This window comes from Leptidea sinapis, chromosome 4 (genome assembly GCF_905404315.1).
Source record: "Leptidea sinapis chromosome 4, ilLepSina1.1, whole genome shotgun sequence".
In the NCBI taxonomy this organism is placed as follows: domain Eukaryota; kingdom Metazoa; phylum Arthropoda; class Insecta; order Lepidoptera; family Pieridae; genus Leptidea; species Leptidea sinapis.
In genome coordinates, this window is record NC_066268.1 from 16241206 (window position 1) to 16264922 (window position 23717).

General features: G+C 35.6%; 1 long non-coding RNA gene across 1 annotated transcript in view; it reads left to right on the forward strand.

The window, feature by feature from the left end:
- LOC126979992 (uncharacterized) overlaps positions 1–23717 on the forward strand; it is a 486858-nt gene that overhangs the window by 403927 nt on the left and 59214 nt on the right. The window lies entirely within an intron of this gene.

Here is a 23717-nt window from a genome sequence, read left to right on the forward strand (position 1 = left end):
AAGGTATCCTATGCTATGAAGCCTCACACTGGTCAAAAGAATAGGGGCGAATATTTATAGGCGACAGATGATACGGTATCAAAAATACTTCTCAAAAAGTACGTACCTATGTTAAAAGCAGGCAATGCTCTTGTAATTCTTCCGGTGTTGGAAGAGAGCGGCAGCAGTGATCACTTAACATCAGATGACCCGTACCATCATTTACAAAATTAAAAATATAAAATATCCTTGTTCATATAATCTGGTTTACTTCCGTAGGACAGGCAGATTTGTCTCTCCCTGTACATTTCTACTCTCGCCAGTACATTTGCCAACGTCCTATCATATTTCCACGACTATAACTCACTTGATCTGGCCTCTTTTCAAGATAATCTCGTTCAGGTGGTGGGGTGTAGGTACATATAAAGGACACAATATTCACAGATAACTTTTGTCAATATGAATAAAAGATAACTAAATACTTAGAACTAAGTTGTATACCAAAAGAGATTTCTATATATGAATACTACAAATAAAATTTGAAATCAAAATTTTATGAACGATGCGGGACTCGAACCCACGACCTCACGCGTTCCGTGCGAGTGCTCTTCCAACTGAGCTAACCGTTCGAGTGACGTATCGTCATAAAATCTTGTATGCTTTGTTCATCTTTCAGGTTGTGGCTTCATCTACAGGATCTATTTTACAGTTAATAACCTGCTCAACCCCAATATTTTCATATTAGGAAATTGACTTAAGATGTCGCTCTTGCATATCTAAACAATTTGTTATATTTTTAAAGTGATAACCCTCACTTCTGGGATTAATATAAAAATAAAATTTGAAAACAATATTTTTATGAACGATGGGGGACATCGTTCATAAAATATTGTTCGAACCCACAACCTCTCGTGTTACGTGCGAGTGCTCTTTCAACGGAGTTAACCGTTCGAGTGACGTAGGTATCGTCATATTGTATGCTTTGTTCAACTCTCATTTTATTTGTGTATTAATCTCAGAAGTGAGGATTACCACTTTAAAAACATAACAAATTGTATGAATACTAATTAAATGCTAATTATATAGCATTTAATTAGTATTCAGGATGTGGCGTAATCAATAGATAATATGGTGCCTGCGGCTAGAGGACGTTGTGATTGTTCAGAAAAATATGTTTTAAGATAAGTAGTGGGTTTTCAAAATATTCGACTTTTTTGAAAATTCTAAAAAAAATATATTTTTGCCATTGTTTTTAGTAGCAAGACTACAAATATACGTGTCTATATAATATTTATTCGAGTGTGAGCGAGTTGTCGGATGCTTGCCCATTAGGACGTCTGTTGGTCGCTTCCCACACGTGACGTCAGATTCAGAACAATACTATGACGTCATACAAATTCCCTGCGCTAATATCGCGCTAAACTCCTCCGTGATATTGATGAGGGATAGATGAACGACAGTGTTACAGTATCATAGACTTACATAGTACTAAAGTATAGACAAATAAACATGCGAAAAGAACATGTCTAGTGGATATACAGCAAGATAGAAAAGGAAAGGGAATCTATCTTATATTCGAAACAAGTGCTGACACGGCATACATAATAATTGTATTGCCGATATAGGTATTTCTTATACAAAAATATAGGTTCTGGGTGAGTAATCTCCATAAATTATAAGCAAACCTTCTCCGAAACACGCTGCATTTATGGCATAGGTACCTACCTAAGCATTATAACCGTATCCGTAGTTTTCGCAGTATAACCGAAGAAAAAAGGCTCTTAATTTATTAGAATAGATACTCAGGAGCTGATGTCAAATTTGGCTGACTGATTATGATTTGTCAATCAAAATCGGTTACAGTAAGAATAAATTTGCTTTCCGTCTGTTACTTGCTGTATCTCCACTAGAGATATTTTTCGCTCTATTCGTCTATACGCTAGCATATTGTTCAATAGAAAATTTACCATAGGGAGTGACAATAACATAACATATTGCAACAACACTTGGTAAACGTCATGAAGCTACATCAATTCATAAAGAGGCCATGACATGGGGAGAAGAACTGACAAGAAACTCCCAGCCCATGTTTTAAATCATATAACCACTTAGCCTATTTAATATAATACAAATGGTGTCCTGCGCAGAACCAGACAAAAACCATGCATCATTCTTGAATGTATGCTGAGTCCCAGTATATTTTCGGGTATTTTATTGTAAAATTAAATACCAAGACCCATGAAGGAGCCCTTAACTCTAGCTAACTTATTAAACAGTACGTACAGTTTAATCTTTCTTCTTGAATTGAATTATTAAGTGAAGCTATGATCCAAACTACTAAAAAGTAATAATTAGAATGTATCATGTCGTGGTGGTGCTCCAGGTCGCAGCAGGTGAACGCTCGGTCGTGCTCGGCGGCGCGTGCAACCGCCTCCGGAAGGCTTGTCTCATCTCGCGCAGGATGTGGACACTGGACGCGCATGCGCCGTGCCGCAAGCCTCACCTGATCCGACCACCTATCACTTACTACTGTGCGCACTGACCCGAACATAGCCTTACTGCTCTGAACGTTTGCTTTTATTACACTCCTCACTAAGGCTGGCTTGCATCATATTAGTTGTTACAGGTTTAAGTAAAATTTAAGTTTACAGTTAAAGTTCTGACGTTATCTAAAAATTGTCAAATAGTGCAATTTTTTTTTACTTAATCGGTACTTTAAAATGTTTGTCCTTGCTAAAGTTGGCTGGTGCAACCTAGCCTTAATAGCATTAAAATTAACTGTATGTGCAATATTTGTTAGCTGCTTAAATAGTTGGCGATGAAATATCGTGCGAACAAATTGAACTTAGACATCTGTCAAAAATTTGTGTGGCGGCAATGCAATTAATTTAACTCGAGAATAATAATTAATTACCATGATTTTTAATAATATTCGCCGTGACTTAAGTCAACAAGAAATATGTCAGAGACAATCAGATCACACGTACAAAAGTTTGGTGGCCTATTGTTTTTATTTATTATTTTGTAAGAAAATTTGATCTAAAAACATTCTCCGTGGGCGTGGAATGGCTGCCCTGCCTCGATACGTTTCTGAAGGCGATTATAGATACCTGGTTTCGGCAGAAAGAAGACTTCTGCCAATCTCTCGCAGTGTCCGCATTTCGATGACATACAGAAGTATTTCTTAAGTTACTGAAGTGACTTAAAGGTCAGGTTAAGATTGGCGTTCGCAAGAGCGTGGTCCTTATACGTGTTTCTGTTTCTCCTCATTTTACTCATTTTGTTCATTGCAGTTCTTGTTATTTCTAGTTTGTTGTATTATAAGCTAGAAATTGAATTATTTAAAATACATTCAACAAGCATGTTGAAAAGATATTTTAAAAAAATGTGCGTGTAAAACTTATGAACGCACATATTATAACTGGCATAATAAAACAAATATCCTCAAATATTCTCGTCTTATTTTACGTTTGCAGAAAGGACAATATAAAGAAGATATTAAATACAATCAATGAATATTAATTTTGCCGTATAATTTAATTTAAAAAAACATTTTTTTAAGTACATTTTTTTTACAATTAGATAAAAAATATTCATTTACAACTTATACATATTGAAATTTATTTAATTCCCGTCCATTGGTTGTTTTTTACTAGATATATTAGTTACAAGAGGCTTATAGTAACTGAAGTATGATACAAATGGTTTAGCTGTGATACTAACTAATGTCAGGGTGTCGAATTCGTATCGTAAAACTTCAGTCTGATAATTTTTGCCTTATGCGCCAAAAGAATTTGAAAAACAACAATCAGTTTCGCAAACAATCAGCTGCGATGCCCAATGACCCAGAGATCTAATACTACATCTTAATTGTTCCTATGTCTCAATAAACTAATGAATAGCTCATGATAATAATTATTATACAAGCACAATAGAACGTGCCGAGTGTTTCATTATGTTTGTTGTAAACATTTCATCAATACATTTCATTGGGACATTTGTACGTCAACTTCGTGTCAATGACCTATGCTGTGATGGTTTTTGCTACACTTGTAAGTTTTGTTCGAAATATGTATTGTTTTAATATTGTTTACACTCAATGGTTAGTGACTTTGCCTACTTAGCTACAGGTCCCGGGTTGGAATGCCGGTAAGATACAAACATGGACGTTTATTTTTATTCATGTATGTTTAGGTAAGCAGGTATATGTTATGAAATATATCATTGTCTTGCAACCCATAGTTACAGGCTATGTCTAGTTTGGGGCATGATAATATATGTAAATATGTCAATATTATTAAAAAATATGCAGTATATTTATTTATACGTGAATAGAACAAGTTCTTAAAGCATATTGTATATATAGAAAGGAATATAATGTCATTCATAAAATAAAGTTAAAAAAAGACTTCAAACATATACCTAGGGCAAAAAACATTACAATAAACAACATAAAAGCTACGACTACGACCAAACACAAAAGATTGTAGAGAATTAATAAATATTGATTTTTGAAAGTTCCTATTTGAAGTTCATATATATTTTTTAGTGTATTTCCGTTGTCTGTAATACACATATATACACATACATTATCAAATATATTCGACTATTTTAATCCGAATTATGTTTCGCCACTCTCAAGGGAATAACAATTTCTATATCTTTCGTTTGTATTTATATTCGTTGACCTAAAAACTATGAAATTTAGCAAGTTAAAGCCTCATTTAGTACAAGTATAGGGAATAATCTGATAACTATACATTTGTAATTAAATTAAAATCAAATCTGGAAGAAATCTTATATACCTATAAATATATAAGGATACACAGGAGGCCTTTTTACCAGCAGTGGACGTCTTCCGGCTGATGATGATGATACAAGAAAAAAAATCCTCATCAGCAACATCTGAGGTAGACAACATTGTACACAAATTGATGACTATCTAGAGTAAAATAAAATATGTCTGAGAGTTGTAACAAGAAAATATTATAAATATTTTAAAAAATCTAGCATAGTGCAAACGTACAACCGTACAACGTTACTCAATAATCAGACAAATCGACTCGCCTAATAATAAAGGCTTTTATAATCTGTTGGCCCAGCCGTAAGTTTGCAGTCAAATGAAAACTATATTGTATCTTATGTTATGCAAATGTTTAGATTATGTTTATATTCTATTGTAAATATTTAAAAAAAAATTGAATTGTATTGATCCTTCTTCCTTACTTCCAACTTGCGCACGCGTCTCATCTCATTTACATAATTTCAAAAGAAAATTATAGATACGTTCATTGACTTGTAAAAGAAGATGAAAGATGTTAATAGTTTGATAATAAAATAGTACAATATGTTGTATAAATCATTACCTGTGAATGATATAATAAAACTCTCGAACTAAATAGGTTTATATAATCTAATAGAGTTTTGAAATAGAAAAGATTTCAACGCGATATCTGATTGATTAGTTTTTATAGCAGGTTTTTATTCGTTCCTCTTATTTGTTACGTTTTTAATAAATTAATAGTTTTATTCATTCACTTGCGTCGTATTTGGAAACAATTATTGTGCAGTTATGTAACGTTATGAATGGTTTCAATTCAGTGTTTTAACGAGCCGTTGTCGAGCGTTTAACTGGCTGCCTTTCAAGGAACTCTTCGCATATTTGATTGATAATTTTGCTAAAGCACTTTATTATGATTATTATGTTTGTGAGTATATTCTGGCTTGTAAATTTAATAAGAACAGTGTCGGCTTAACTTAGTCTACACGACAAAAGTGAAAACAATTCGATGTTAATACGAAATATATAAAAAATTTGATCTATTTTTATATAACATACCCAATTTTATTTTATTGTTATTGTATATATTTTATTTACTATGATAAATATTGCTCTGTCTAATCGCACTCCCTTGTCCTGACGCTGACTTTACCCGCAGGAGCGTTGCATAACCGAGCGTGACAGCTCAATCTCATTAAATAAATACCCACAAAATAAATCAACACCTAAAGATATCACTTAAATTAATTCCGAATTGGATTTAAATTACAGATACATACGTTCTAACATCTTTAAATCTCAGACTTACTTACAGTATGATTTAGGTCGGTTAGTGATATTATATGAATGCAGATCATACTGGTTAACGTCAGGTTGGTCATCGGTAACTGTTGATTAAGGCGAAGGGTAAACAGAAAACACGAAAACAAGGTGTTTTTAGACTAGTTTTGTGGTGAAAATATAGCATTTGGAGCTAAGTCTTACTTGTAGGTTGCTAATGCTTATTGTTGGTTAAAGTTAGCACTCCAGAGCTATTATGATCTACCAATTTTCTTTGCAGTTAAACAAGTTTTTTCTCGGCATCATGCATTTGTATAGTATACTACTATCATAAAAGTTGTTCTTATAGATTTTACTTTTTTATGTAGGTACATCTATTCAGATTAGTAATCAATAATGAGGATTGTAAGCAATTAAACAGTTTGCGCCTGTTAAAATGTTAAATTTTCGACGCAAGAAGTTTGAAAATATTGGCTTTGTTTTATAGGAGCCGTGGACTCATATCGCTCAAGGTCGCCGGCATTTAGTGTCACCTTAACCCATATAATATGTGATAAATAAATAAATTCTAAGGCACATATTATTTAAAGTGTTGGCATGACGTACCTAAGCACGAACAAAATGGCGTAAAGGCAATTTAATATAAAATAATTCCTGTGTTCTGATAAGTGAGTGATCACTTTGCAGTAATAACAGATAACAAAACACATACTTCTTAATACTTCACATTGGCAATGCTTCGCAGAGAGAAGTTCTTTCCTATACTTGGTAAATCGAGAAAATTAATTATATTTTATTCTAAAAAAGACCTTAATGAATTAACTATTAATTTGAAATCAAATGTATAACTATAATGTAATAAACATTAAATAAATACTACAACAGAATACCAGAACACGTGCAAGAACGAATACATGTTACTTTAAACTAAATTCGCCATGAATATAATATCTGATACGCATTTTAAAAAATCTTTTGAAAACGATCGTGAGATTTACAGTCGCGGAACCCGTTCGAGGGGCGAAGACGAGGGGGAACTGCTCCCTATTTCTTATATTTTTAAGTCTTGACATACCCCAGCTGGTATAATAATACATGTTATAAATAAAAATCGCGATTTTGACCCGTCACGCGTGTAAAGATTCCTGCTCGCTTCGCCAAATTAACAATGCCGTTTGCTGTTTAATGCGAAATCTTATTGCTTTGATATAAGGTTGCTCATATCATAATTTATTTTTTCAAGCGTTATAATTATTTTGTGGATTGATTCGAAGCAGGACGTCCTTACGGTTTTGTAACTATTATTATTACAACGAACCGAATCCAGTAATTATTATTACGAAATTCATCATATTTTAAATAGATGCGAGGTTTATATGTTCTGCAAATGACTTATTAATTGAACAGAATTGAATTCCGAAGCGTAGAAATACAATAGTGGGGGCAAATCACCTTTTTTTTTAACTACAAGTTAAAATTCTTAGTTAAAACTATATACTAATGCATATATAAATATAATAATATAAAATACACACTCCTTTCATTCTACTTATGTTTAGTTATTATTTACATCTAGAACAATAACTCGTCGAAAATAATAATCAGACACAATTTTCACTCATTTCTGGTTTTTACGCTATTTTGAGTTGAGGTAGGTACTCCGGCCCATTAATCAATTTATTTTTATTAAAATTAATAAAAATCTGTCTTAGTAATACTTATTTGAGTAAGTTAAGTTATATGCATTGAGTGTTAAATATTAATTGAAGTATTTGTTATTTAATCATTTTCTCGGCTCTTGTTCATAGATAGATCATGATTTCGACCAACTTGTATTTCCTTCTAGCTTTTAAATTCGTATGGCACAGTCTCAGAATCTCTTAATTATTTTGGGATAAAAATTTACCTTGTGTCCTTTACTGTGTTGAACCTTTAGTAACATGCGTGCTTTTTTTTATATAAGAGGGGGCAAACGGAGTGGTGAGGCAACCGCCCATGGACATCCGTAACAACAGGTATCAGATGCGTTGCCGGTCATTAAGGTGGGTATGCTCTATTCTAGAAGGTACCTAAGTCGTATCGGTGCGGGAAACCACCAGCCGGTATTTGATTCCACACAGTTGCAAGAAATTTCATGTAAAACGCGCGGTTGTGGGATGCCAGACGCAATGTGATGCGGGTGGTATTTTGCATTTTGATTACGAGTACTGTCCGGTGGTAGAATTCGGCCGCTGGAATCAACCCGAATAGCTCCTGTGAGCACTCTCCGTGACAAATGCGGTAGAAGATGCAGAGAGAACCCACATTTCTATGCAATCGTCGATGATTCTAGCCGCTCTTCGTTGTATACGGTCGAATGGAAGAAGCTGGTACTGAACAGCACCCGCCCAGAGGTGAGAATAGAAGTTACTCCATGTGAGGCCGAAATTGCGCCAATATAGTTGCAAGCGGTGGCTTATAGCGTACTGTTTCGCGTTACTGAGTACACTAAGCTTTTTAGAGGTATTCAAGTTTGTTATGGTTCTCGTACTGATGATAGAGTAGTAATTATTCCCTTTATGTTAAACTTAAATATTAAATGGAGTATTCAATAATCTTTTTATTAATACGTTGATAAGAAATTTCTAATAATATACTTCCTAAAATGTAATGTTAACAAATATGTGAAGCGAAGAAGTTATCACTTCTGCCGTGCAGTCTTAACAGTGACATTTTTTTTTATTAAATTTTATTTAAATAAAAAATTTAAATATGAATTTAAATCGAAAACATAACATAATTTTAAAAAAATATGAAAAACTAAATATGAATAGAATAATAATAATAATAAAGAATAGTGTATTAAAATATATAAACATACATGTCTCCGAAACTGATTTATAGCTTAGCTTAGTCAAAGTTATATGATATGACTATGACTATAAAATAATATGTTTGTAAAAAGCTCGTGAGAACATATAAGAAATTCAACGGCCACTCTTAACAGTATTTTACAATGTCTGTAATTTACAAAACAAATAAGTTTGTAAGGTTCTGGATCCAATATATTAATTATGTTAGTTAAAAGCGTTTTAAACTGACTTAATAAAAAGTAATAAAGAATTAACTGTATAAATATAAATTATCGTTTATTGGCTTCATCAACCTTTATTTAGACTTTAGTTAACCACTGGGTTAAGAGGTCCTCCGTCCTAATTATTATTACCTGATTGCACTTCTAGACACCGCGGCCTTCCGAGCGTGGGAAAGTGCACCCCATCGTAACTTACCCGAGGTATTCGCGACCCTTCAAACCTCACTTTCTGTTGCAATAATATCGGCTATTATTATGTGCAAGCAATTAATTAAATTAGGGACTCATTCTATTCAATTAATGTCCGAAGATGTGTTTAATTTAATAAAGGTTTTGAATTGTTACCTTAAAATGGTCAGTGCTTTAATAATTTTTGTTTACCCTTGTAGTAATACGTTAGTGTAAAATACAAATTAATGCCAAAAAGAATAAGATTTTTTTTTTTCTCGAGTTCAAAACTTATATAAATTACCTTAACTTATATAAATTACCAGTGGGATAATCCGGCGGCTCGTTTGCACAGGATGCCGGCTAGATTATGGGTACTACAACGGCGCATATTCCTGCCGTGATGCAGTAATGTGTAAACATTACTGTGTTGCGGTCTGAAGGGCGCGCGTAGCTAGTGCTTAGCTACTTATGTCTCAAGGTGACGAGCGCCGCTCAGAATTTTTGGATTTTTCAAAAATCCTGAGCGGTACTGTATTGTAATGGGCAAGGCGTATGAATTAATGACAGCTAAATGTCTTGATCGTTCGTCCCTTATTTTCATGTGATCATGATTTCATTGTGATCGTGTTGCCAATTATTAATTCTATATCAAACAGTATTTGACTTTTATTGGCAGGTTTCTAGTACTTTCATATTGTTAGCTAAACTCCATGTCTGACATCCGTAGATCATGCACGGTAGAATACACGAGGTAAATATTTTTCCTACCAGATTTTCTCATAACATATTTTAAAGACCAATAGGTACTTTTTGCATTCCATAAAGTTGTTATTACTTCTTTTGTCATACTTTCGGGAGATATAATCTGACCAATATAAGTGTTCTCGTCTACATATTGTATGATACCGTATAATGGTATAGTTGTAACTGTAACATGACTTAAATAAATTACTTATAATATAATAAAAGAATAATATTAAAACCATAAATAAAATAACAATAAAAATATCACTTTCACGCAAAAACCAAATGTAAAAATGCAGTTTCAATTAAACGCGTTTTAAGTCCTTTGAAAATGATTTAAATGTGTTATGCTCGTGATATTTAAAGAAAATAATTTAACATGATTTGTAATTTTGCATATTTGTAATTTCTTTTGTTTTGCAAATATTCATTTATAATCCAACGTGAACAAGTTATTATTTTATTATATGCATTCAGATATTTATTATGTTACAATATAGACATTATAATATAATTTCAAATATATGAAGGTACCATATTAGCTGTTATAGTTAAGGCTTAAGTCAAATTTAACATTAACGCTAACTTTAACATAGAACAACAATAGCTTTAACCGGCGAAGATTGGATGGTCACGGTTAACGGTATTAAGCTACGTCATCTTAAGATTGTCAAATGTTGGATCTCATTTCTTGCTTAACTAGTACTTTAATATGTTAGTTATTGCTAGAGTTAAGCAACCCAGACTTAACGTTTTTACGTCACTCAGTAGACAGTATGGGACATTGCCCTCTTTCTACCAATTGCAATACACGCCCACAGATTTGCCTCGTCTATCGTCTGAAACCGCGCTACATATTACATAAATATATTACCTACTCAACTATTATATAACAGACTTAGCTAGAAATAAAACAAGCGAAATAATAGACTACTTAAAACCGCTGTTACATTACAACTTTTGTAATTTACTCGTAATGAAAACTATAATTTTGCGATCGCAGAATCGATCGAGTGTGAAATCACAGCAACGAAACTTAATTCAATACGAATTGATACAGTTTACTAGAGCTATCTTACTCACTATATTGTTTTACATACATCCATATAATCATACCTCCAATGGGTATATAAATAGGCAGAGAATACCGAAATCTCTAATTAGAGTGGTGCTAAATTCTAGCAATACTTAAATCAAGATAAAAATGGTTGGTAAAAAGTATAACATGTACCTACATATAAACTATAATTTCACTAAGGCCAGTCTTATTTTGGATCTATCTAACGAAAAGTGTAAGTTATTAAGTTAACTTAACAATTATTAATGTTCTGTAATAATTTTTGAATTTGCACCTCAGGGAGTCAAACCCTGACGTTATCTGGTCAACTAGACCATTTGTATCATCCTTCAACTACCAAGCCTCTCCTTAACAAGTAACACATAATTTGTATTCTGAACCCCAAAAATGGATGAGAATTAAATAAATTTTAATGTTTAAGTTGTAAATGAAAAGAAATAATTTCTTTTTAATTATATATAATAATTTAATGATATTTGAATACATGTTATTTAAGTAAATTATGCGGTAGGTATATTGTTTTATTACGCCCAAGAAGTATAATATGTTGCGTGCGTACATTAAGTACAGTAAACATACACACTTTTTTAAATTAAGTCGTCAGACTAAACTAAGTAAACTAAACAAACTAAAAGATTATGTAAGCTTCGGACATAATTAGAAGCAGCTAACTTAATTTTTCTTCAAATATATATTTATTTAATGAACTATCAAAGATCTTTTATAATTATTGCAGATTTTTTATAAAACATAAAGCAAATAAATAAACTGAAATCAGAACAGTCAGTAGATTTACTAAACTTCGGTTTAAATACGATAGATATACAAATAACGGAGAATTTTAAATGAATGATCGAAACAGAAAATTCCGTTTCGCGAATCATGATTCAGCTATTTAGATCAATGAAATTGACCAGACTTCAAGTGAACAACGACTAGATCTACCGTAAAACTAATCTCTGCTTATAGTAAAATAGTGTCCAATGTGTCAAAATTTAATTGAATGAATATAAATTTACATAGGTACATTAAACCGAGGCACAAAAGTAGTTTCTATAATTTTTATCTGCATGACGATTTGTATGTATATACGCGGTAATCTCAATGTATAAGGCCACCGTATTGCATGCAGTTTTCGTGATATTTGATGTTTCATTCATTGGTTAACTAAAGAGTAATTTAATTAAATGAGACGATAAACCACATATATTTACAAATGAGATATATTTATATGTTTATCCTGTAGTTTAACAAGATCGGCTGTTGACCGAATATACCTAAGATTATCCAAATTTTTTGAGTTGTCTTGAGTGTAAATTCTGTTAATATATTTTGTCTTCAATCAATTCGACACGTGTTTCGCCTCTACACGAGGCAACCTCAGGAGGTGTTGTTTCGCCACATTCTGGCACGAGACTCTTTTATACTCAAGATAACTCAATAATTTTTTTAATAAAAAAAAACACCTACGCTTATCGACGTTATAATATTTTTAGTGAAAGCATATCTTAGAAGATGCCATGCTTCCGTAATTTGATATTATATCCTCAAACATTCTGTAATAAAACTTAAAAGATAATATATCCATAAAAATTTTCACTAAAAATCTACAAAAATATTTACGATTGCATAGACTCCGACTTAAGAATATAAAATAAATAAATTTGATAATTTTTCGTTAGCTTACTTATCGTGCAACATTCGTTATATGCAATGGTCGTTCGGGTAAACTGAGCTCAAATTCAAATTTTTAAATTTATATATAGGACTCAAAACCACATAATGAACTAGCCATTAATTTATGCTTGAGACCTAAGAAGTTACATAAATGTCTTTTTAACAATCCTTTTGAATTTGGTAACACATTTGTATTGTATACTTTCTGGAATCATGTTGAAAGCGAAGAGAGAAAAAAGAAGAAATAGCTTTATCTTTTGCTTATCGCCCAACAAAATACTTTACTCACTCGACTTAACCGAGTAGTAGGCATTATTACGTTATTCAAAAGAATTGTTAAATAACGTTTGTGTGGTTAAGGTTACTATAACATAAATGACTTTCTTAGTAATACCACAAATTAGGAATGGAGCGACCGCCCTCGGGCTATTAAATAATAAGTTTCATTGTAGAATGTTACTTTGTAAACATATTTTGATGAAAAAAAATTTTGCCCGCTGAGTTTGTTGCGCCCGTTCTTCTCAGTCCTCAGGCACTCATTTTGGAATGAGTGGTAGTTTTTTTGACTTTCAATAAGTGATGTCACATCCTATTTTGAATAAAAATATTTGATTTTGAATTTGATTTACAAATATATGATTTTTCCTGGTATTAGTATCACAGTTTCTAGCAAATTCACTGATTTTCCTATGAACATTCATAACATGAACAAGATCCATTCGACTAGTATATATAGTACCATAGACGATTAGTGCGAACTTAGGAACAAACACTTTTTATCTAACACTTTAATATAGAATTAATGTGAAGGCGAATGTAAATCAAGATTTAACGATATTGCAGTAATGCAGACAAATCACCAGGCCACTGCTACCTCCATAACGGTCACTGCATACCCCAACAACAAATCCAAACTTATCGTAATTTAATAACCTCACCAGCCCAGTTCCACCGGTTCCTTCCTCTATTCATTCGTGAAACTCGCACAATTGATCACTTGCCAAGTGACACCCTTTGTCAGCCGTCAATGGCCTATGCAAATTTTTATTGCGTGTTTTCAGTTGTAAATTCTGATGTAGATTCTTATCGAAACACGTGGTAACTTAGAGATTGTATCTAAGTTCTAATGGCTTGTTTAACTTGTTAATATTGTGTAAGTTGTTAGCCCTTATTTATTATTATTTTTTATTTGAAGGGATAAACGGCATTGCCCTGATGGAAGTTCAAACGTTCCACTTTTCAGATGTGAGTATGCTCTAGACTTGAAAGTCTTTATGTCCTACCTGTTAATGAATTCAGCAGCCGGCAGAGATGGGAACAAAGCTAGATGTGCGAGGCATGAAGTTTCTATTGAATTCATGGATGTGGAATGCCAGCTATCAACGTGATGTGGTGGGACAGTAGCATTTGAACGTAATGTCTATAAAATATTTAACTACATATCTTTTTAATAGAATTTTAATGAAGATTTTAAAACTGAAAAAGTTTAGGCTTGCCGTTTGAATGTAATATTTTGAATGGTATAAGTTTTAGGTTGTGCTAGAGTTTCCGCAGTTGGATAAACTGAAATTTCCGATCAATAAAAGTTCGGGGAAAAATTCTTTTCACATAAAATATGTTTGTATAAAGTATGTATATATGTATGCACGTGTATTAATATCTCTTTGGTTTTACTATTTGTATCTGGCTGGCTTTGATGATTTGAGTTGAGACAGTGAAGATCTTACGTATGCTACGTGTTTTTTGGCCCAAAACCTAACGGGCTTTCTTGAAGTAATAACTTCTTATGGGAGGGTAAACCGCTTCGTAACGTAACGCGTTACGGTGCCAGTCTGTCTGGCTGGCGGTTCTCGCACGCATACGGCAGCAGTAGGTAGGTAGTTTTTGCAATCGAGTATATTATGATGATTTTAATATTCTTCTTAATTATTTTGTATATCGGTTTGTGTTGGAGACCTGGGACTTAGTAATGCTCCAAATAAATAAAATAAAAATAAATTAATAATAATTCGTTGAACACATATATTCATTTGTTTTTATTTCTGTCAAAATGAGGGAATTCAATGAAAAAGTTCGATATATTAAAATTTTATTACAAAAAAGGAAAAAATTAAACGCAATTCTTGTCCTAATAACGAATTTTGTTCTAATAACAGGTTGTAGGTTCAATCCCTGCTGTTAAGATTGTGATTCGAATACTATTAAATTGATGAACATGATAAATTCTTCTTATGATATGAAGTGACGAGACGAGCTGAACGTTCACCTAACGGCACCATCTCACTACATTTTTGAATGTATTATGTATTTTTTCAAAACATCCATATCTTCTCTAAAAAATCTGATATACATACTGATTAACACCAGAAATAGACGTTTGCCGTTAAAAATCTTCGGTTCAACAAAGGGGGTGATTCATTTATGGGGTTAAGTATAAAACTATTTAATATATTTCCACAAAGTATCCTTGACTTGCCATCGCATAAATTTAAGCCTTTATTTCAGTATTTTTTAATTCTACGATGACAGCATCATATCTTAAACTATTTCGCATCATCAATCGTCGCTGATCACATACCGGCACGAAATCCATATGTTTGCACTTGTCCTCCTCTTCCATAAAAAAAAACTACGAAATATTGGTATTAGAAATGTTCGCATTCCATTTTTTATAAAACTATCACATAAAACTGTATGTGCTTGTAAACAGTTCGCTTCCGATTAAGTTCCGGAACCTCATCAAGTGCGTTCTACTGGAACTTAATAGCTTTACTATACATACATAATAGCTTTAAGGGTAAATGGTATACACTTCTACAATAAAGTCCCAGCCACTGTTCAGGCATTATCTATAAATAAATTTAAATGTTTTATAAAAAAATGGCTCTGTCGTAAATCCTATTACTCCACTGCTGAATATCTAAATGATCGGACAGCCTGGGACTAGATTATGATTATTTTATAGCGATAGAAATGACTGAACAGTATTGTATATTTTTATTGAAAAGAGCGCAAAAAAAGAATGCTGGGAGGGTTTCTTGCGCCGCTTCGTCTCTCTCAGAGCGCCATTTGTTTCCGAAGCGGTAGTAGTATCTAGTAGTTATTAGAAATGACATCAAAAAGAATTCTAAAGGAATCAATTTTGAGAAAATAAATGCCTTTTATGCCTTTTATTTATGCCTTATTGGTTTTATTCGGATTATATCTGGCAACTTCCGACGTTTACAATGGGTATTAATTGTTCAGACTTAACGGCGGTCTCTTCATGAAGCACAATGATATAGATACACGCACTGCCATCTCGAAACGATACAGCGAAGTTCAAGGCCAACAATAGCACGTGATAGCACAAAGGGGTGACCTTGATCGCTTATCATAATAAAAAAGGTTCATTTACACTGCGCTGCAACTGTTTTCAATGAGCTGCTATTGTAAGGACAGCGCCCACACACTCTGCTAACAGGTGTTGCATTGTTATATGCAAATTACCCTTTCGCTTTCGAACTATGATTTTTGGGAGTAATGACCACTTGCTCATACAAACCCGCGTTTTCGGGTCTTATAATATTATTTAAATATAAGTACGGATAGGTTTTTTTATTTTGTCGTGACGTCAGTGATACATAATTTTCGCTTCTAGCAACAATAAATATTTTATGATATATTACCAAATAAATAAAATATAAAACCTCTTCTGTTTAAGATTTTCATAGTTGTATAAAAAAGGATTGATGACACAAATTTCTTGTAATTATGAACACTCGTTAAATAATACGCTTAGCTTAAATTACATAGCACGCATAATTTTAGAATTTCTAGAGATTCAATCAACTAATAACCTTCTTAATAACTTTACAGACCAGTCACGTAAACCTGCAACCTTGCAAGTAAGCAGTAGAAGTAACGGTCACAGTCGTAAACCAGTTAACACCCCAATATCACCGACCAGACGAACAATTAAAACAAGAATGATTGACGCCTAGTTAATCGCTATTGTAACACTGTGTATCGAGTTAAAGGCTACGATTAATTCACCTCAACTCAAGTATAAAATGGACACTGTAAAAGGGGAAGTAACTAGAACAAGATTTTCGCAGAAAGAGAAACGTTATTGATGTCTCTAGACTCTTTTAATTTACGTACACTAGTCAGCCAAATGGTCAATCAAAAGGCCAACTTGACTAACTACAATACAGTAATACTAACGTCGATAAGTAACTATTGTTTAAGGGCCGTTTTCAATAACTAGCTATCTACCCTTAGCTTAACTTACGGATACATGGCTGTCACCGTTTAATAACAAGATCTTATCTATCCATAGTTATGTCCAATATAGTTATAGTCCAATGCTATCTGTCAATAGGTTATTGAAATGTAAGTAAGCGTAAAAGGATAGTTTTGTCTACGTCTAGTAAGTTAAACTAGGGATGGTTATAGGTTATAACTATGGGAGGTTATTGAAAACGGCCGTGAGACATATTGTACGAAAGATTTCACCAACTAGATATTGTTTTAGATATGCTATATAATTAATTATTGCAATAAAATGCTGGCATTATTATTTACGCTGTGTGTGTATTGATTGTGTTTATACTGTCCTGAATAACTCTTGTGTTTATACCTTAGATCTTTTATACCCGTAGATAGAGTCTCTTGCTGTTAGTCACCCGATAGAAACAGGCCAGGAGTATTAGTTTAGTGTGGGTGACAAGCTACGTCTTACACTCGCGATTTGTATGACACTTTGTGTTAAGAGTGTGTGAATTGGTCAAAATAGACGTTAGTTCTTAACTAAATTTTTTCGACTTTTTCACAGCTGTTATAGTCTATCACGACTTATATAAGATCTATGGTTTTTACTTATTAATTTACATTTACTTTTACTTACTCGTGTAAAGCATTGAGTATTGAATTTTTTTTTATGGAATAGGAAGACAAACGAGCATACGGGTGACCTGGTGTTAAGTGATCACCGTCGCCCACATTCTCTTGCAACACCAGAGGAATCACAAGAGCGTTGCCGACCTTTAAGGAAGGTTTTTGTTATAGTATTTTTGTTGCATCCCTTTACATATTGTATCGTAGTCGAAATTATTTATAAAACGATGAAGGTGTAAATGAAGACATAAAAAAGTGTGGCAATGAGTTTCTTGCCTCTTCTTGTAATTAAAGCTCAACGTTTTCAGAAGTGGTGGTAAATGTATAAAAAAAATTGACATTCATAAGAATCATTTCCTTGACCTACATGAATAAAGTGATTTTGATTTGATCTGATTTAAGTACATAATTAGAACGATCATGTTTGTGAATAAAAGTTTAATGTATTTGATGATTATCAGTGATTTAAAAGAGTTAACACCGTCCATATATTGTAGTTAGCCATTTAAAAGTGTTGTTTATATTATATCTAAGGCGCCTTTTTAACTTCGACTTCAAAGAGGCTCTCAATTCTACTTTACATCGTATTTTTTATGTTTGTTACCTCACAACTTTCAACTGGGTGAACCGATTTTGATGATTCTTTTTTTATTATAAGGCTTGTGCCTCCCGTGTGGTTCAGTTCTGACAATGGGATCCATTAAAAAACCATATAAGTCTATTGATGAGTAATAGGGGTGGTTTACACGATTCCTTTCTCTACGCAGTTTTATAAGCGAAATATTTAGTCGGCGCACATCTCGAAGTACTATTATATTAAAATACAGAATAGTTGGATTGACACAGCTGTGTTCCACATTCTTGTTCGGGCGTTGTTTATTTTGACGTCGAGGTTTACTCACTCTATGTACCTCGATATAATACAAGACTCTTGTACGTATTAGAAGTTATAAGAGTACAACTATGGCAACTTGACAAGTTTGATTAATAAATGGACATGATGTCTCAATTCAGGGATTAAAATAAGATATGGCTTAGAGAAACAATATATTATCATGATAGGATTCGTAAAAAATACTCACTTGAAACATGCATATATTATAACAATTAAGTTTGGTGCCAAGTTCAACATTCAACACATTGATGACATTCAATACTTATTTACTATACTAACAGGGGCATGGGCAGCATTTTTTTATGATACTTTACAAATAATACACATACAAACTGCTCTCTCCGCTGCTGGCAGCGCTCTTCTATGATACAGCCCATATCCCTTGTCATTGTGGACAGTCTCTTTAATAGTATTTCCCTGTAGACTTTAATATCCTATTTCATCCCCATGTAGGAAAGTTTCAAAATTATTAACTACTAATATAAATTATTATTAATTATTAATTATCAAGTGCCAAATACAATGTTTTATAGTTTTATCTCCGAAAATGACGAATACAAACATACAAATTTCCATCCCCTATTTCAACCACTCCATTTATTTTTCGCAATTAAAGGTAGCCTATGTCCTTTTCCAAGCTCTAGTCTATCTCTGTATTGAATACCATCAAAATCGATGCAGTGGTTTAGGCGTAAAAGCGTTATAAACAAACTTACATTCGCATTTATAATATTAATAGGAATTCTGTAGAAAATACACATTATATTTTGTTATTGAGTTCGTGTGACAGGCTTCGTGATCCTCACTTAAAAGTCGTTGCTTATGGCGGCGTCGTGGGGCGGGTCATTTTAAAATACATTTTTTTTTATATGAGAGGGGGCAAACGGGCAAGAGGCTCACGGGATGGGGAGAGGTGAGGCAACCGCCCATGGACATCCGCAACAACAGGTGTGTCAAGAAATGCGTTGCCGGCCTTTAAGGTGGGAGTATGCTTTTTTCTTGAAGGTCCCTAAGTCGTATCTGTTCGGGAAGACCGCTGCCGGTAGTTGATTCCACAAAGTGGCTGTGCGAGGCAAGAAATTTCGAAGAAAACGCGCGCCAGACGTCTACGTGATGCGGATGGTACTTTGCACGTAATGTCCGATGGTGGAATTCGGCCGCTGGAATCAACCCGAACAGCTCCTCTGAGCACTCCCCGTGATAAATGTGGTAGAAGATGCAGAGAGAACCCACATCTCTACGCAATGCTAGAGAATCAAGCCGATCGGAGATGCAGTCAAATGGAAGAAGTTGGTACTGGGGAGCACCCGCCCAGAGGTGAGAACAGTACTCCATGTGAGGCCGAATTTGCGCCTTATAAAGTTGCAGGCGGTGGCTTTTAGTGAAGTACTGTCTCGCCTTACTGAGTACACCAAGCTTTTTAGAGGCCAGTTTGGCCTTCTCTTCCAAGTGACCACGGAACTGAACGTCGCTCGATATATCGACGCCAAGTATGCCAATACAGGCTGTGGCAGTTAGAGGAGTGATCTCGAATCGACAAAGGGAGACTTTTTAGTGGTGAACGCACAAACTTGTGTCTTCTTGGGGTTGAATTGGACTAAATTTTGTCGGCCCCATTCCGAGACTTTGCAAAGCATAGTATCGATTTCTGACACAAGTTTGTTCCGGTTCTCGTCGACGCTATCCCGGGACAAGTTGGCACGGCCGGTGTAGGAAGCATACCCCGTGCTGTCGTCTGCATAGCAATGAATATTGCTGATTTGCAGCATATCATTGATATGCAGAAGAGACAGCGTAGGGGATAGCACGCAGCCTTGCGGGACACCATCGTTTATGGGTTTTAAGTCGGAGCATGCACCGTTGATAACAACCTTGATTCTCCGATCAGCCAAAAAGCTAGTGACCCATTTGCAGCCCATAGGATGGCAGTTTCGCTATAAGCCCTTTATGCCACACCCGATCAAAGGCCTTCGCTATGTCCAAACTCACCGCCAACGCCTCTCCCTTCGACTCAACCGCTTGCGCCCATTTATGGGTGAGGTACGCAAGAAGATCACCAGCTGAGCGACCCTGACGGAAACCGTACTGGCAATCGCTGATCAGCTGGTGCCCCTCTAGGTATCCCAGGAGCTGGCGGTTGATGATCGACTCCATTACTTTGGAGAAAATGGAGGTAATGGCAATGGGGCGGTAGTTGGACGGATCCGAGCGTACACCTTTCTTAGGGATCGGGTGCACTAAAGCCGCTTTCCATAATTTCGGGAATACGCCTGATGAGTAGGAGAGCCGGAAAAGACGGGTAAGGACCGGCGCCAGTTCCGGAGCACATGTCCGTAGCACTATCGGGGGAATGCCATCGGGCCCGCTTGATTTGTGAATGTCCAAGGTGAGAAGCGCCTTAAGCACGGCACCATGCCGGAATCGCACCGCGGAATATGCGGTGGTGGTGCACCTTGGTCATCCAGAGTCGAGTTGGACGCGAAGAGGGAGCCCAGGAGATCAGCTTTCTCTTTCGCGTCATGGGCCAGCGAGTTATCATCCCCGTGCAGTGGCGGAATGGCTGGCTGGCAGAAGTTTCCTTGGACAGCCTTGGCGAGCGACCAGAACGCACGAGTTCCCGAGGGAAGGCGTGCAAGTCTCTCGCCAATTCTGCCAATGTGCTTCGACTTCGCGTCAGCAATAACTCTTTTGAAGGACCTGGAGGCATGATTGAAGTGTTTTTTAAGTTCGCTGGAATTCACATCCTTAGATACCACCGCATTGACCCAAGCCTGATAGCACTCCTGCTTTCGGCGAGAGGCCATTTTGCAGGAGCGGTCAAACCATGGTTGGGACCTGCCACCGATAGGCACAGAGGAGGGTGGAATGAAGAGTTCCATACCTTGCAGTACCACATCAGCAACAGCGTCAGCAGCGGCATCTGGATCTCCCAGCGAAAAACAGATCTCCACGGGTAGGATGCAAAAAAGCACCGCATCTCGTCCCACTCTGCTGAGACAGCCTAAGAAGTGGGGCCGTGTTAGGCACGTGATCGGCACGGTGCTCCGGATCAGGCAGTGGTCCGACGATCCCAGAGGAGGGTCAACGGAAACTAGGTAGCCATCCGGATGTGAGGTCAACAGAAGGTCCAACAGTGAAGGTGTATGATCTTGCACATCTGGGATTCGCGTTGGCGCAATAACCACCTATGCTAAGGCGAAGTCGTGAACAGATCTACCTGCATGATCGGTGGTACGTGAGCCTAGCCATTCGGCGTGGTGGGCGTTAAAATCGCCAAGAAACACGATCTCTGCAGTGGGGATCTGCTCCAACACGGAATCTGTAGCCATTTGGATGTGTTCGAGGAGCCGGTCAGTCTCTGCGTTACCGCTATGGGACCTATACAGGCATGCGTAGATTCGCGAATGGTCATCGCAGTCTACACGCAGCCAGATGATGGATAGGTCCTGTCCTTCAAGAAAACTCAGGCGTCGAGAACAGACATCCTCCCTGACGCAAACGCACACGCCAGCCCGTGGTATAAAGGAATGTTCCAAATTATACCCCGGGTAGGAAAGGTAAGATGAATCAGCCAGGGAGGATATCTGTGTCTCGGTTAAAAAGAGCAGGGCCGGCTTCGCCGTCTCCAGGTGAAAGTGGACGGCATTTAAATTTGAGCGAAGCCCCCTGATGTTGCAAAAGTCCACAGCGAGTGTAGAGGAGGGTGGTTTGAGCCTCCTGCTCTGTTTGCCCCGAATCAGCGCAGTTTTGCCCCGTCCAGAATACGCGGGGCAGCCTGGGCAGCCACTGTTAGGTACAGGCCCTAATTGTGGACGCCCAGGGACGGATTCTCCAGGGCTGCATAGCCTGGTACCGTCCTGGAGTAGTCTCTTTTTAGTCTGTGCTGCCATTTGTATTTGGGAGGGGGGGGGTGTAGGCCTCCGGATACCCCACTCACCGGACGAAACACAGCGGCATAGCCGCTATTTCACGCCGGTTCGAGTGGGGGAGTGGTATTTCTCCGGGCGTGCCGGCCCAATTCGGTTGTGTACGTGAGGACCCAACATGGCATTACCACTCCCAAAATATAACATACGATTTTATTCCATGTATGAAAACTCCTTGTCACAAAACTTTTTTTTTTACTTAAAATATTAAATTAAACTGCAAAAGCTATGATAAAATTTTTGAAACAGTATTATAGACTCTGAAAGTACCTTCCCCATGTTTAACAACTGTATTGAAAACTATACTTGTAGCTTTGGTCTCGCTAACATATTTATCTTTAAATTAATAATATGAACATATTTAATGTACAAACTAAGTACAGCTGAATAAATAAATATAACAAAATAATAAAAAATCTCTCATCGTGTCTAGAAATGTAGTTATCCTAGCCCCAATTCTAGATAGTTAGCTTCGTTGTGACGTCTATAGAAATATGTTTTTTTGTAGACTCTAAATTCCACTGTAGCTAGGTAGACACCACAGCCGCGCCTTATACTGACGTGAAGCCGTAATGTCCACGCGTTATTATATTATATAGGTTTTTAGGATCGTCGTAGCTAGTGACATTACTGGGCTAATGAGACTTAACATCTTATGTTTCAAAGTGACGAGCAAAAATATAGTCACGCACAAAATTTTGTGTCTTTCTAGAATCGTGAGTGGCACTGCATTGTGACCTCGTGCCTACGTATTGCTTACAACTAGATAAACGACTGGATCATTGCACTTTTACTATCAGAAGAAAATATTTTTAGTTTCCGGATATTTGTACAATTGTATATTTGAATTAACTATATTGCTATATGGCATGCAGCATAAAAATGAGAAAACTAACAACTAACTGACTGAAAACGAACGTAAACTAAACTAACTGTAATGTAAAAAATTAAATAAATCTGAAAATATCATAGAAATCTAAATTAAATATATCATAGAAATCAGAAGGTACTAGTTCAGATAATTTATACATCTAGATGAACTCTGACAGCTGTGAACACGTCGAATAAAATAACGCAGAACTGTTACCTCTATTTTCAGCAACGTACACAAAGTGACTGACGTAGCTGTCATGCGAACTTAAGTAATAAAACTGGCCTGTTTTGTCGTGTAAATTATGTAAGGGTGCAAGAAGTGACGCAAATGTGACTTATAAACCTCCAGCGAGTAAGTAGTG